We start from the raw sequence: 15,266 nt of genomic DNA on the forward strand, positions 1-15,266 counted from the left end.
CCACTCCAAAAAGCATGTGGATATAGTGAACAACTAAACCTTACTGTGCGAGCACCGATATCTCTTTATCACAACGATCATGTCGGGATAAACAAAATATCGCGACATTCAGCAGAGAGGAGGTTGACTATTGTGAAAACACCTCGCCACAGTGTGAAACGCCTACGTTTCAATGATTTCCATCCTAACTCGTTTGCCATATCCGTGACACAATCTCGCCTGTTTCGTGGTAACACAAAGCGAGCTGCACTTCTTTGAACTTTTTCGATGTCTTCCGTCACTCCTACCTCCTAGGGATCCCATACCACGCAGGAATACTCACGAAAGCGACGGACAAGTGGGTTGTAGGTGGTCACATTAATTGATTTGTTTCATCTTCTACGTAATCTACCAGTAAAACATGGTCTTTGGGTTTCCTTCCCCACAATATCTGCAATATGACGGTTCCAGTTTAAGTTGTTCGTGATTGTAGCTCCTAGATATTTAGTTGAGTCGACACCTTTTAAATGTGACTGATGTATTGTGTAAGCAAATTTTAACGGAATTGTTTTGAAATTGATGTAGAGACACATTTTATTGGTTGGCGTCAACTGTCACGTTTTTCACAGTGAAAATAATTTTCAACACCATTTTGCAATATGCTTTGGTCTTCTGGGAAGTTTACTGGATGGTAACGTTACCTGCCTCAAATCTAAGAAAAAAGTTCTGATTTTATGATAAATAATTTATGTACAGGGTGATTACAATTAAACTTTCAAACCGCTGTGGAAATAACACCAGTGGTCAGGATGACGTCAAATTGCAACGGAATATTATCGGAGAAGGGTGGGGGGGGGGTAAACGTATGGCAGAAGAAAGGTAAATACACTCCTGGAAATTGAAATAAGAACACCGTGAATTCATTGTCCCAGGAAGGGGAAACTTTATTGACACATTCCTGAGGTCAGATACATCACATGATCACACTGACAGAACCACAGGCACATAGACTCAGGCAACAGAGCATGCACAATGTCGGCACTAGTACAGTGTATATCCACCTTTCGCAGCAATGCAGGCTGCTATTCTCCCATGGAGACGATCGTAGAGATGCTGGATGTAGTCCTGTGGAACGGCTTGCCATGCCATTTCCACCTGGCGCCTCAGTTGGACCAGCGTTCGTGCTGGACGTGCAGACTGCGTGAGACGACGCTTCATCCAGTCCCAAACATGCTCAATGGGGGACAGATCCGGAGATCTTGCTGGCCAGGGTAGTTGACTTACACCTTCTAGAGCACGTCGGGTGGCACGGGATACATGCGGACGTGCATTGTCCTGTTGGAACAGCAAGTTCCCTTGCCGGTCTAGGAATGGTAGAACGATGGGTTCGATGACGGTTTGGATGTACCGTGCACTATTCAGTGTCCCCTCGACGATCACCAGTGGTGTACGGCCAGTGTAGGAGATCGCTCCCCACACCATGATGCCGGGTGTTGGCCCTGTGTGCCTCGGTCGTATGCAGTCCTGATTGTGGCGCTCACCTGCACGGCGCCAAACACGCATACGACCATCATTGGCACCAAGGCAGAAGCGACTCTCATCGCTGAAGACGACACGTCTCCATTCGTCCCTCCATTCACGCCTGTCGCGACACCACTGGAGGCGGGCTGCACGATGTTGGGGCGTGAGCGGAAGACGGCCTAACGGTGTGCGGGACCGTAGCCCAGCTTCATGGAGACGGTTGCGAATGGTCCTCGCCGATACCACAGGAGCAACAGTGTCCCTAATTTGCTGGGAAGTGGCGGTGCGGTCCCCTACGGCACTGCGTAAGATCCTACGGTCTTGGCGTGCATCCGTGCGTCGCTGCGGTCCGGTCCCAGGTCGACGGGCACGTGCACCTTCCGCCGACCACTGGCGACAACATCGATGTACTGTGGAGACCTCACGCCCCACGTGTTGAGCAATTCGGCGGTACGTCCACCCGGCCTCCCGCATGCCCACCATACGCCCTCTCTCAAAGTCCGTCAACTGCACATACGGTTCACGTCCACGCTGTCGCGGCATGCTACCAGTGTTAAAGACTGCGATGGAGCTCCGTATGCCACGGTAAACTGGCTGACACTGACGGCGGCGGTGCACAAATGCTGCGCAGCTAGCGCCATTCGACGGCCAACACCGCGGTTCCTGGTGTGTGCGCTGTGCCGTGCGTGTGATCATTGCTTGTACAGCCCTCTCGCAGTGTCCGGAGCAAGTATGGTGGGTCTGACACACCGGTGTCAATGTGTTCTTTTTTCCATTTCCAGGAGTGTAGTTACAAATTATAGGAATAGATGGCGCTGTAAGCATTATAATTTAATAGTTGTCGACTACAAATGACAAATGAATCATACAAAAATGCCTAAGGTGTACGTTTGACATTAAACAAACTGTACTATTCAGTGTGCATGGATGTACAAGTGTATTACTGTTAATTACGTAAGCCCATCCACCACCGCAAGGTCATATCGCATAGGATGGAAAAAATCGGTTTTCATTTGTCCTGAGGGCAAAAACCGCATAAAAAGCATCAGTCAAATCGGTTTTTATTTGTCCTGAGGCCAAAATCCGCATAAAAAGCATGAATCAAAAACATATCGGATAATTAATTTCCGTATGGCTGGCGCAAAACATGTTCAGTATGCTGTCCACCGCTTTCTGCAACAAGTTGAAATCGAGAAACAGTATGTTCCACAATTGATCGAAGTATTTCCGAAGTCACGTTCGGAGTGTGGTACGAAATGCATGCCTTCAGTGCAGCTAAGTTTGCAATCGGAAAACTGAACACATCTTTCAAATAGCCCCACAGCCAGAAGTCATACAGATTAAGATCAGGTGATTGGGAAGGCCGGGCTGTAGGGAAATGGCGGCTGATAACTCTAGCATTTCCGAAATGGCGCTTCAGCAGCTGCTTAACTGGATTTACAATGTGCGGAGGTGCACCATCTTGCATAAAAATGATCCCATCCACGCATCCACGCTGTTGGAGAGCTGGAATGACATGGTTGCGCAAAAGATACTCGAAGCGCTTATCAGTGACGGTACAGGTAACAGGACCGGAAGCACCCGTCTCTTCGAAAAAATATGGCCCTATGATAAATGACACCGTAAACCCGCACCACACAGTGACCTTTTCAGAATGAAGTGGTACTGGTTGATTTGCGTGTGGATTTTCCTTTGGCCATATTCGACAATTCTGTGTATTGACATATCCTGTCAGATGGAAGTGGGCTTCGTCTGTCCATAAAATCTTCCACTGCCAATCATTGTCCACTGCCATGCAAGCAAGAAATTCTAGAGCAAAGGTCTCTCTTGCTGGCAGGTCAACAGGAAGCAACTCGTGCACATGGGTAATTTTGAATGGATAACAAAGAAGGATGTTTCGTAGCATTTTACGCAACTTGCTCACGGATATGTCCAATGTTCAGGCAGTTCTCCGTGCACTACAATTTTGACCACCACCACTCGTCTCCTACTGCACTGCTGTGGCCACTGTTTTGACTGAAGTCGATCAATTTGTTTGCTCCCTCTACTAGGTTGCAAGCCAAAAGAACCCGTCTTTTCGAATTTCCGAATCATTTGCTCCAGACCCACAGCAGTCATCGGACCAACCCTTTTTTCAAACCCTTTAGTGTCCGATCCTGCATTGAGACAGTCATGGCAAACGTCGCAGACGCGAAAGGAGGAAAAGCCGTGTACCCGACGTGTTTATACCATCTTCAATGGGTCGTGCGCATGACAGGTATTTTCATTTACACATTCTGACACATACAGTGCCATTTATTGATTTTCACACTATTCTTTTTCTTCTGCCATACGTTTTACCCTTTCTCCGATAACATTACGTTGCAATCTGACAGTATTCTGACCAGTGGTGTTATTTCTACAGCGTTTTGAAAGTTTGATTAAAATCACCCTGTATATATTAGGAATAGCAGAAGGGCTACATCACCTTACTTGCACAACCACACTCATAACTACCGTTTCAATAGGTGACGTCCCTTCAGTTACTGCGAACTGTGACCTTTCACACAAGAAATTACGACTTAATCGCACAACTGAGATGATAGTCCATAGAAAAGCAATGTGGCTGAAAGCACTTAAGAGTAATTGAAACTTCTATGTTTATACTTAACTTCTGAGTGAAACTGAACCTACTGTCTCTTTGCTTGTTTTACCATTACAACACTGACCTACAGAATTTTCCCTGACAAACTTTAACCCACAATATACAAACGCAACGCAATCTGACCTCAAATAATTAACACAAAAGAATGGCACTGAATTAGAAGAAATCCTAACAATAACTCATATATTTGATAAGTCACTTACCTCACAGAAAATCTTCATGACATGAACTACAGCGAATACAGCAAGCACCAACTACAGCCAGTAAATAAAAAGATTCTAACTACTACAGGCTCTAACTACTAATAGGCATGTGGTTAGCCTAGGAGAGATTTTGTTGCAGATCAAACAATGTATTTAGCATATTTTACCTTAATCATGTGACATCCAGATCCAAAATTATATAGTCATCAATAATTCCATTATCCAAACATTAGCAGATACATCAATCATGATTTTACAATCCATGTCCAACCAATACTAAACCTCAATGAAGGACACATGTCCAAATCGTCCGCTCGTGCTAACACTGCTAACCTCTATCATTGCTAACTATGAACTTCCTAACTGCGAGTTCCTACAGCCACAGAGTTTCTAACAGAGGGCCCACAGCGCTGTCAGTATTATAATGCAGTCTATAGCGCTGCCAACACAGAAACATATAAACAAGCTACTTACATGATATCAGAAGCCTTTTTGGAACTCTATAAATATGGAGTCAATTTGAGAGCCCCTATACGCAGTACGTCGAGAAAATAGTGCCAGCTATGTCTCACAAGAGTGATCCTTTAGAAATCAATTCTGGTTTGATGCTAATAGGCAGTATATTCCGGCGTATTTCTTAACGTTGGAACAAAGTATTTGTTCGCACATCCTTCTACATGTCGATTGCAATGAAATGGATCGGTAACTCATTGGGTTACGTTATTTCCCTTTGTATGTATCACAGTGGTCTGTGCAACTTTACATTCTTCTCGCTCACCAAAAATATTAGAATACTCCTTATGACGTCGTAGGGCTGCTACATAGTTGATGCATAAGACGCACTCCTAAATTGTTAGCCCACTCACCAAAGACATTGCCTGCAGGAACATAATCATCCCGTTACAACCATGATACGGTCATGACAACATAGTGGGACATGTCTGGTGACACTGAGGTAGTTTGGTTACTTCCTGGGATGACAGGGAATTATCTTGCAGGATTCACTTTATATATTCACAGTATACCAATCAAAGATTCTGAATTAATTCGACTTTGGTGTGTCATCGACTTATCAAATGTATCTTTACAGGCAGCGTAAATTACTTTCAAGCAGCAACTACAACTAATCTCGTTGTCTACAATGCATATTACTTGTGTTAGGCATCACAAGTGCTTTGATGAGGCGATGGACGTTGCAGTTGGGCGTTTGTTCCAAGAAAACTGTACAGAGTAGGAGGCATTAGCTCTCAGTTCCAAACTGACGTGAGTGTAGCATTTTACCTCCTCTACGTCAGACCTACAAATAGCTGTACAGAACGTCTTTAGAAATTTTGGCATCATAAGACGTCTTGCAAAGTTCAGTAACTTGTAGATGTGGAGGTAAGAAACATAAAATACTGCAGAACTGCTATTGAAGATACACAAATCTGTTAATGAAATTGTATCAATGAACACTCTGTTAACTGTGTTTGATTCAGCAACTACTCTCACAGCCACATTGTCGTATTTACCTTGTAGACAGGTAAAGCTACTTGACAAAAGACTTCACGTTTAATTAAGACAGCCATTCGTGGTATGGTATTAACATGAGACACTTGTTGTATTAGTGTTGTGCATATTAACAGCGTTTCCCAGTAGGTTACTGAACAAACTAGACACAAATATCAGAGAAATAGTCAACAAAATATTCCACTCTAACAGGGTCTTTTGGACGGCCGAGTAAAATGTTATTGCGTCCATTTGCTGTTAGGATGGGATGCGTGGGCGGTAGTTCCGGGTAGTGCAGAATGTGGAACACGGAAAACTTAGTTTTACCATTTATTAATAAAGACGGTGTGACAATGTATTACGCTTGTAACCCGTCATCACTGCGTCGAGAGCGATACATGTTCGCAACTGGCCGGTCTCAGACTGACTTCCTAGCCGGTGGCTGTGTACACGCCAGGGCGCGCAACTCTGATTGCATTTCCGGTCAGCATTCCGAGTGATAAGCGCACAGCGCGGCGACTCTGGCGCTGTCCGCTACGGCCGTACAGTTCTGCCGTTACATCACTTTGTTATTGAAAACCGTCTGTTGATGTGCAGGTACTTTTTCGATTCCACGCATGTAATGACTTTGTGATTCTGAGTTAAGCCACGTTTAAAGCGCAATCGTCAAAACAAAACTAACAAAGACTAGCTTTCTTGGCGGTTGATCAATAAGGCCGAGAAAGGGTGTAGATTAGAAGACGTGTGGTAGGCGTGTTTGCCAACCACGCTCTTTGGTACTATCTTCCAGATCGCATTTGTTACTCTCCGTCTAGAAGGCATCTCATTTGTTGAGAACAGGTGTCAACTGAGGAGGGCACATCCCTGTAAAGTAGTTCGTAACACAAAACACCTTCTTTGTACCACCAGGCAATAATCAATAACAATGTATTTCGTGGACTTATATAGGCCATCGTTTGAGATAATGTTTATTATGGCTTATTCACTATTTTCCCCTTATGAGGCTACAATATAGTACTTCAAATCACCATCAGGTTGCACTGATTTAGGTTTACGGTGACCTCCTTAAATATATTACTACAAATGCCAGGATCAATCCTTCGAAAGGGCACAGACGACATCCTTCCTCTCCTTTACAGCTCGAGATTCTGCTTTGCGTCTAATCCTGTTTTCTACAAGACATGGTACCATAATCATCATTCCTTTCTTTTAATCTCAAAATGACTACTGAAGGAACGTGTCGTGCGAAGGTTAACTGGTTATTACATTTGCCAATTATTGGATACACTGTCACAGACCATAGTAGTAAATCTTCGGAATGTCCTTCATCGATATGTGTTTGTCTTCCTGAATGTGTTGATTAATTGATATCAAAACCATCGTACCTGAAACGATACAACTTGACTTTCTCGATTGCACCCAATGCATACACGGCACAGGTGTTTCGGATCCGCACAGGTGTTTCGACTTGCCCCAACTGCTTTCACGCTTTTATTAATCACGAACAGAACACAATGTCACAAATGTTAGACATTACTCGGTTTTACACTACGATTTCCACTGCATAAACGACTCTCCTCACAGCGTCAAAACTGAGAAATAATCAATTTGCTATGGCACTAACTACACTACATATTTCAACAAAATAAGACCATAGTTAAATATGCTTATAGCAATATGCCATAAAAATCGCCGTGGTGCATGCTGAAACCTAGTATTATATAATATGCAACATTCGATAATGTTATACTTGCTATTTTGAGCACAGAATAGGCGGCTGGAGATCATAGGGTCTATGGTCGATGCATCACAATTACTAGGGTGGACGCTGGTCTGAATCAAGCGGCTGCCGGCTAATGTTGCTAAAATCGATCTTACGATGCCAGACACCCATGAACCCTTCCAAAAACACTTTTCCACAAGATTTTTCTGTTACTGGTTGGTTAGAAGATGAACCAAACTGTCTCTGACCTTCTCTCAAACTGATGCTCTTAGCAGACAGAGTACAGCTTAAAAGAGAAAGGAAAAGGATGGATATGCTATCACGGCTTTGTGTTAGCATTGCATAACATTGATTACTAGACCGCGAACAGGTTATTCACATGGTTACTTGCAAATCTCTCAGCAGTCCATGACCATACACTATGTGATCAAAAGTATCCGGACACCTGGCTGGCCGGCTGATGTGGCCGAGCGGTTCTAGGCGCTTCAGTCTGGAACCGCGCGACCGCTACGGTCACAGGTTAGAATCCTGCCTCAGGCATGGATGTGTGTGATGTCCTTAGATTAGTTAGGTTTACGTATTCTAGGTTTTAGGGGACTGATGACCTCAGATTTTAAGTCTCATAGTGCTCAGAGCCATTTGAGCCATTTGAACACCTGGATGAAAATGTCTTATAAGTTTGTGGCGCCCTCCATTGGTATTGCTAGAATTCAGTATGGTGTTGGCCCACCCTTAGCCTTCATGACAGCTTCCACTCTCACAGGCATACGTTCAGTCAGGTGCTGGAAGGTTTCTTGGGGAATAGCAGACCATTCTTCATGGAGTGCTGCACTGAGGAGAGGTATCGATGTCGGTCGGTGAGGACTGGCACAAAGTCGGCGGTCCAAAACAAGTTATTCTATAGGATTCAGGTCAGGACTCTGTGCAGGCCAGTCCTTTACAGGGATGTTACTGTCGTGCAACCACTCCGTCACAGGCCGCGCATTATGAACAAGTGTTCGATCGCGTTGAAAGATACAATCGCCATCCTAGAATTGCTCTTCAACAGTGGGAAGCAAGAAGGTGCTTAAACATCAATGTAGGCTTGTGATGTGACAGTACTACGAAAAACAACAAGGGGTGCAAGCCCCCTCCATGAAAAACAAGACCACACCGCAACACTACCGCCTCCGAATTTTACTGTTGGCATTACACACGCTGGCAGATGACGTTCACCGGGCATTCGTCATACCCTGCCATCGGATCACCACATTGTGTACCGAAATTCGTCGCTCCACACAACGTTTTTCAACTGTTTAATCGTCCAGTATTTACGCTCCTTACATCAAGCGAGGCATCATTTGGCATTTACCGGCGTGATGTGTGGCTGATGAGCAACCGCTCGACCATGTAATCCATGTTTCGTCACCTCCGGCCTAACTGTCATAGTACTTGCAGTGGATTCTGATGCAGTTTGGAATTCCTGTGTGATGGTCTGGATAGATGTCTGCCTATTACAAATGGCTCTGAGCACTATGGGACTTAACTTCTGAGGTCATCAGTCCCCTAGAACTTAGAACTACTTAAACCTAACTAACCTAAGGACATCATACACATCCATGCCCGAGGCACGATTCGAACCTGCGACCGTAGCGGTCGCGCGGTTTCAGACTGTAGGATCTAGAACTGCTCGGCCACTCCGGCCGGCGCCTATTACACATTACGATCCTCTTCAACTGTCGGCAGTCTTTGCCAGTCAACAGACGAGGTCGGCCTGTACGCTTTTGTGCTGTACGTGGCCCTTCACGTTTCCAGTTCACTATCACATAGGAAGAATCAACAATAATCAACGGCATGAGGATGCAGAAGGCAATGGAAACCACTGTATTAGAGACACCTAACGTGTACCCACAGGACATGTGGTCTGCAATTGAAGAAGTGTCATGATGATATCTCCATTGGAAAAAATTCAGGAATAGTCCCCCATTCGGATCTCCGGGAGTGAACTGTCAAGGGGGAGGTTACCATGAGAAAAATATCAATGGACGGATAACATTCTACGAGTGGGGGCGTGAAATGCCAGAAACTTGAATGTGGTAGGGAAACTAGAAAATCTGAAAAGGGAAATGGAAAGGCTCAATCTAGATATAGTAGGGGTCAATGAAGTGGAATGAAGACAAGGATTTCTGGTCAGATGAGTATAGGGTAATATCAACAGCAGCAGAAAATGGTATAATGGGAGTAGGGCAGAGAGTGTGTTACTGTGAACAATTCAGTGATAGGGTTGTTCTTATCAGAATCGACAACAAACCAACAGCGACAATACATGCCGACGTCGCAAGCTGAAGATGAAGAGATAGAGAGAGTGTATGAGGATACTGAAAGGGTAATGCAGTATGTAAAGGGATATGAAAATCCAATAGTCATGGCAGACTGGAATGCAGTTGTAGGTGAAGGAGTAGAAGAAAAGGTTACAGGAGAATGTGGGCTTTGGACAAGGAATGAGAGAGGAGAAAGACTGAGTTCTGTAACAAGTTTCAGCTAGTAATAACGAATACTCTGTTCAAGAATCACAAGAGAAGGAGGTATTCTTGGTAAAGGCCGAGTGATATGGGAAGATTTCAGTTAGATTACATCATCGTCAGACATATTCCGAAATCAGTTGCTGAATTGCAAAGCGTACCCAGGATCTGACAGACTCAGATCACAATATAGTAGTGATGAAGAGTAGGCTGAAGTTTAAGACATTAGTCAGGAAGAATGAATACGCAAAGAAGTGGGATACGGAAGTACTAAGGAATGACGAGTTACGGTTGAAGTTCTCTAAGGCTATAGATACAGCAATACGGAATAGCTCAGTAGGTAGTACAGTTGAAGAGGAATGGACATCTCTAAAAAGGGTCATCACAGAAGTTGGGAAGGAAAACATAGGTACAAAGAAGGTAACTGCGGGGAAACCATGGGTAACAGAAGAAATACTTCAATTGATCAACGTTGAAAGGAGGAAGTACAAAAATGATCCAGGAAACTCAGGAATAGAGAAATACAAGTAGCTGACGAATGAAATAAATAGGAAGTGCAGGGAAGCTAAGACGAAATGGCTGCAGGAAAAATCTGAAGACATAGAAAAAGAAATGATTGTCGGAAGGACAGAATCAGCGCACAGGAAGGTCAAATCAACCTACGGTGACATTAAAAGCAAGGGTGATAACATTAAGAGTGCAACGGGAATTCCACTGTTAAATGCAGAGGAGAGAGCAGATAGGCGGAAAGAATACATTGAAAGCCTCTATGATGGGGAAGAGTTGTCTGATGTGATAGAAGATGAAACAGGGCACGATGTAGAAGAGATAGGGGAACCAGTATTCGAATCAGAATTTAAAAGAGCTTTAGAGGACTTAAGATCAAATAAAGCAGAAGGGATAGATAACATTCCATCAGAATTCCTAAAATCATTGGGGGAAGTGGCAACGTAACGACTATTCACGTTAAAAGAGCTTTAGAGGACTTAAGATCAAATAAAGCAGAAGGGATAGATAACATTCCATCAGAATTCCTAAAATCATTGGGGGAAGTGGCAACGTAACGACTATTCACGTTGGTGTGTGAACCTTGTGAGTCTGGCGACATACCATCTGACTTTCGAAAAAGCATCATCCACAGAACACCGCAGACGGCAAGAGCTGACAAGTGCGAGAATTACCGCACAATCAGTTTAACAGCTGATGCATCCAAGTTGCTTACAAGAATAACATACAAGAGAATGGAAAGGAAAATTGAAAATGCGCTAGATGGCGATCAGCTTGGCTTTAGGAAAGGTAAAGGCACGAGAGAGGTAATTCTGACGTTGCGGTTAATAATGGAAGCAAGGCTAAAGAAAAATCAAGACACATTCATGGGATTTGTCGACCTAGAAAAAGCGTTCGACTATGTAAAATGGTGCAAGATGTTCGAAATTCTGAGATAAGTAGTGGAAAGCTATAGTGAGAGGCGGGTCATATACAATATGTACAGCAGCCAAGAGGGAAAAATAAGAGTGGACGACCAAGAACAAAGTGCTCGTATTAAAAACGGTGTAAGACAAGGATGTAGCCTTCCGCCCCTACTGTTCAATCTGTGCATCAAGGAAGATATGATGGAAATAAAAGAAAGGTTCAGGAGTGGAATTAAAATTCGAGGTGAAAGGATATCAATGATACGATTCCCTCTTGACATTGCTATCCTGAGTGAAACTCAAGAAGAATTACATGATCTGCTGGACGGAATGAACAGTCAAATGAGTACAGAGTTGAACTGAGAGTAAATCGAAGATAGACGAAGGTAATGAGAAGTAGTAGAAATGAGAACAGAGAGAAACTTAACATCACGACTTATGGTCACGAAGTGGATGAAGTTAAGGAATTCTACTACCTAGGCAGTAAAATAACCAATGACGGACTGAATAAGGAGGACATCAAAAGCAGACTAGCAATGGCAAAAAAGGCATTCCTGACAAAGGGAAGTCTCCTAATATCAAATATCGGCCTTAATTTGAGGAAGAAATTTCTGAGAATGTACGTCTGGAGTACAGCATTGTATGGAAGTGAAACATGGACTGTGGGAAAACCGGAACAGAAGAGAATCGAAGCATTTGAGATGTGGTGCTACAGACTGATGTTGAAAATCAGGTGGACTGATAAGGGAAGGAATGAGAAGGTTCTGTGCAGAACCGGAGAGGAAAGGAATACGTGGAAAACACTGACAAGAAGGAGGGACAGGATGAAAGGACATGTGTTAATACATGAGGAAATGACTTCCACGGTACTAGAGGGAGCTGTAGAGGTCAGAAACTGTAGAGGAAGACAGAGACCGGAATACATCGAGCAAATAATTGAGGACGTAGGTTGCAAGTGCTGCTCTGAGATGAAGAGGTTGTCACACGAGAGGAATTCGTGGCGGGCCGCATCAAACCAGTCAAAATACTGATGGAAAAAAAAAAGAATAGACCTTCGGAAATAGAGGACTTAGGGATGTTTAGGAGTGTGGAAATCTGGCGTACAGACGTATGACACAAGTGACACCCAATCACCTGACCACGCTCGAAGTCCGTGTGTTCCGCGGAGCGTCCGATTCTGGTTTCTCACGATTTCTAAACACTACTGAGGTCGCTGATATGGAGTACCTGGCAGTAGGTGGCAGCACAATGCACCTAATATGAAAAACGTGTGTTTTTGTGGGTGTCTGGATACTTTTGATTAGACAGTGTATGTTTCGAGTGGGTGCGAGATCTGGAGATGTATGAGCGAGGGCAAGAGTCTAATAAGATCGGTATCAAGGTAGGTCAGAACAGTACGAACAAGTGGTGATTTTGCGTTATCTTGTTAGGTAGTGAGTTGATTTCGTGTCCCATGGATAATTTGCACGATAAATCCTAATAATGTGAAATGAGTCACTTTACATTCACAGAGCAAATTAGTTTTTAAATATGGGTAAATGTTGAACATTTATAAATTTATTATTATTATTTTTTTATTATTAGTAGCAGTACTAGTAAATATACAGACTTGAGTTGGAAATTCCTATCTTACATCTTTTCAACATTACAATAATAGAAATTCTTACACATGTGAGTTAGTAATTACTACCCATCATCTTTTATGCATTACAATAATAGAAATTCTTCTACAGAACAGAGGGAGTTGTGAAGGAGAAACTTTAGCAGTTTGTTTTCAAATTTTGCTTTGCTGTCTGCCGGACATTTTACATCACCGGGTAAGTTACCAAAAATTTTAGTTGTGTTACTGTGCACCCCGTTTTGTGATAAGGACAACGTTAATGTGGAGTAATGAATGTCATTTTTACTTCTAGTTTTGTAGTTATGTAGATATTGTTCGTTTTGAACTGCAGCGGATTATTTACAACTATCCTCACGAGGAAATAAGCATATTGTGAAACAGTAGTCAGAATGCCCAACTCTTTAAACAGGTGTCTACAGGATGATCGGAGGTCAGCACCACATATTGGTCTTTTAGCAATGAAGAATTTACTTCTTAAAGATGAGTTAACCTAGAACATTATTCCACATGGCATTCTTTAATGAAAATATGCAAAATATGTCAACTTACTGAGTTGTCTCTCCCCAAGATTTTCAATGATTCTAACTACGGATGTTGCTGAACTAAGATATTTCCGGGGATTCAAAATGTACTTTGTCCAATTTAAGTTCTCATCAACATGGATATCTTAGAATTTTGAAGTTTGTGATGAAAAAACTTTCTGCTCCCATTCGTTGTTTGACAGGATGCAGATTTGTCCCTTCTTGTGGATGAGAACACATACGAAAAAAGTTTCTGGTACTTCTGTTACTGAAGCTGCAGCTAATGAACTATATGAAAATATCAACAGATGAAATGAAATGATCGTGTGGCATTGTTGGCCGGTAGGACCCATCCGGGGAAGCCCGGCCGCCGAGTGCGAGTCTTATTGCAGTCGCCGCCACGTTGGGCGACTCGCGTGCCGGTGATGAGGATGAAGGGATGACGAGGTCAACACAACACCCAGTACACGAGCGGAGAAAATCTCCAACCCGGCCGGGAATCGAACCATCGCCCACTGCGTGGGAGGTAAAAATGTTACCATTCAGCTAAGCAGGCGGACTATATCAACAGATGGTGCAAGGCAATTCGATTGTCTAAATTTTGACGAGATTCGAAATCTATATTCTAGCCTTGGTCTAGTCGCGTGGTTTAACTACAGATGTAGCAAGTATCTTCACAAATTTAGCTGAAATAAAATTAGACTAATATGTTTATTCTGCATATTACCATATTTACCATTTTTTGAGGGGAGGGGCGGGGACACAATTTACACAAATAACATTTGCAGAATACAATTAAAAAAAGTTACATGCGTTGTCAGTTGTAGAGAACCCTACTCATACCAGTTTCTTGAAGAACTGCTTCATAGCACATATACTCATTAATACTCTTGGTCATTACGAGAAATCTGGTGGCGGTGGATTAACAAGTAATCATGGAACACCCTATGCTGTTGTAAGACATGTATATTTCTATTGTCTATTGTCAAAAAGATGTTTATATTTTATTAATAGGATTGAGTAGGAATCATTCATATTTGTCATGTTGGAAATAATTGTGGTAGCAGGGAATGTCTGCACCAAAGTATTCTTGGCAGGAGAGACCGCACATTGATATAGTTTTCAAAAGGGAGGGAGAGACCGTGTATGGGTCCATTTTAAGAAAAGAGCGGGAAAGATCGCGCATTGATACATTTTGTAGTGGTAGCAGGGATTGTCTGCACCAGAAAGCATTGTTGGCGGGAGAGACAGCACTTTAGCGTTCGTAGGAAGTCAGTAGTAAGCGAGATGTGAAGCTAGTCGGTAGCAGTTCTGAAGCGAGAGGTTGAGAGGAGCGGTGTGCCTATTTTTTTGAGAAACTCAAGACTACTGAAGGTATGTTTGCGCAATGCTAGTTGTAAGATTATTGTAAAAAGTAAGTCCCATTTGAACGTTTGTAAAATCATTTCATTCAGAATATAATTAATGCCAGCAATATTGCATTACTGATTACAATCCATCCCAAAAACGCCGGCCGAAGTGGCCGTGCGGTTAAAGGCGCTGCAGTCTGGAACCGCAAGACCGCTACGGTCGCAGGTTCGAATCCTGCCTCGGGCATGGATGTTTGTGATGTCCTTAGGTTAGTTAGGTTTAACTAGTTCTAAGTTCTAGGGG

Source organism: Schistocerca cancellata, chromosome 1 (genome assembly GCF_023864275.1).
Source record: "Schistocerca cancellata isolate TAMUIC-IGC-003103 chromosome 1, iqSchCanc2.1, whole genome shotgun sequence".
NCBI classification, from domain to species: domain Eukaryota; kingdom Metazoa; phylum Arthropoda; class Insecta; order Orthoptera; family Acrididae; genus Schistocerca; species Schistocerca cancellata.